The following is a 1,811-nucleotide window of genomic DNA, read 5'->3' on the forward strand; positions in this document are numbered from 1 at the left end:
GGAAGATATTAATTTGGAAAATGTATTGGAGGTAACCACTTTTCCCTTCGATGGGACTCAGACCCATGACCCTACAGTACGCTAGACTGGTGCTTTAACCAACTAAGCTACGAAGGACCTCCGTCGGCCTTCGCAACCTAGCAGCTACTGAACGAGCTCAGATTCCCAAATTGGACGCATAGTCAAATCACTCGCAATCCATTTCTCAAGCCAATACTTCCACATGTATTGTACACATCCGCATTTGAGGAGCGTGAGTATTTAGAATGTCTGGCGGCTATACACATTCTTCATCAGCAACGGTACTGATCAAGTGAGGTTGTGTAAGCTATTTGCCAGTCGGTCGTCAAGCTCAGACCCGACCGCATTGCGTAGGCAAGAGCACGCAACTCAAGTTCAGTTCAATCAAAGGTAATTGCCTATTTCCGGGGAGTCGGGTGGTTTAATCCCCGGAAATAGGCAATTACCTTTGATTGAACTGAACTTGAGTTGCGTGCTCTTGCCTACGCAATGCGGTCGGGTCTGAGCTTGACGACCGACTGGCAAATAGCTTACACAACCTCACTTGGTCAGTACCGTTGCTGATGAAGAATGTGTATAGCCGCCAGACATTCTAAATACTCACGCTCCTCTAATGTGGATGTGTACAATACACATGTGGAAGTATTGGCTTGAGAAATGGATTGCGAGTGATTTGACTATGCGTCCAATTTGGGAATCTCGAGCTCGTTCAGTAGCCGCTAGGTTGCGAAGGCCGACGGAGGTCCTTCGTAGCTTAGTTGGTTAAAGCACCAGTCTAGCGTACTGTAGGGTCATGGGTTCGAGTCCCATCGAAGGAAAAGTGGTTACCTCCAATACATTTTCCACATTATTATCCTCCACATAATGTACATATTCACATATGAGTTTTCATAACATTGTAAATTTATATGATAATTGATTTGTTATCAAGAGTAGCCATTGTGAAAGCAAATACAGTGCGTGAATTATTCGTCACGAGCCGGAGAAAAAAATCTTTTTGTTATTCGGCGGATAATGCGCTTGTATTACGCTTTGATCCGGTCAAGCCAAGTGCGATCTTCTATAGCCTGCAGTAGCCATTGGGAAAGTAAGTACAGTTCATGTGTTATTCGTCGTGGGCGGAAGCAAAATATCCATTTGATATTTGGTGGATCATCATCGCTTGTATTGCGCTTTGCTCCTGTTAAGTAAGGGCAAGTAAGTACAGAATACTACACGTCGGTTCGGTCGTCAAAACGCGATCTCCACAGTTTGCATATGCCATCGGGCATGCATGGTGACTACTGTTCATGCTCGGTTAATAGACACGTCGAACGATCTGGTATAGTTGTAGTTTGTGCGGTCGAGAAGTAAACCAATAGATATGCGTTTGATCGTATTCCTGCTCGGGGTACATAGTTATTTTGTGCGGCCGAATCATGGTTAGGTAAAATCACTGTGTATAAAGAATGGCACGGTCGTATCGCTTATCAGAGTGAATCCAGATCCAACGATGCCTACCAACTAACTGATAATCCTTCCTGTGTTTTTTGTGGAGACGCAGAGGTAAACACGGTCTTCAAATAGCAAAAACTACCTACTAATATTCCTTCCCTCTTCCTAACTGACTACAAGGACGTGGCCGGCGCCGTTATTGATCATTTGATCAGTCACTGAAGCTTGCACACTGAGAATGCTTGAACAATCCCAGTCAATCTTTCAGTTAATTCTTTGTGCAATTTCACTGATTCTGTTTAATCACGAACCAGATACACTTGATTTTGACGTAGGACTTACGTCTTTCTTTACTA

The 1,811-nt window shown here is 44.0% G+C and overlaps 1 non-coding gene across 1 annotated transcript; it reads left to right on the plus strand.

The window, feature by feature from the left end:
- Positions 1–764: 764 nt before the first annotated feature.
- Trnaa-agc (transfer RNA alanine (anticodon AGC)) lies at positions 765–839 on the plus strand. Its single transcript has one exon. It is a non-coding gene; the product is annotated as a tRNA-Ala (tRNA).
- Positions 840–1,811: the final 972 nt, after the last annotated feature.

This window comes from Armigeres subalbatus, chromosome 2 (assembly GCF_024139115.2).
Source record: "Armigeres subalbatus isolate Guangzhou_Male chromosome 2, GZ_Asu_2, whole genome shotgun sequence".
Taxonomy (NCBI): domain Eukaryota; kingdom Metazoa; phylum Arthropoda; class Insecta; order Diptera; family Culicidae; genus Armigeres; species Armigeres subalbatus.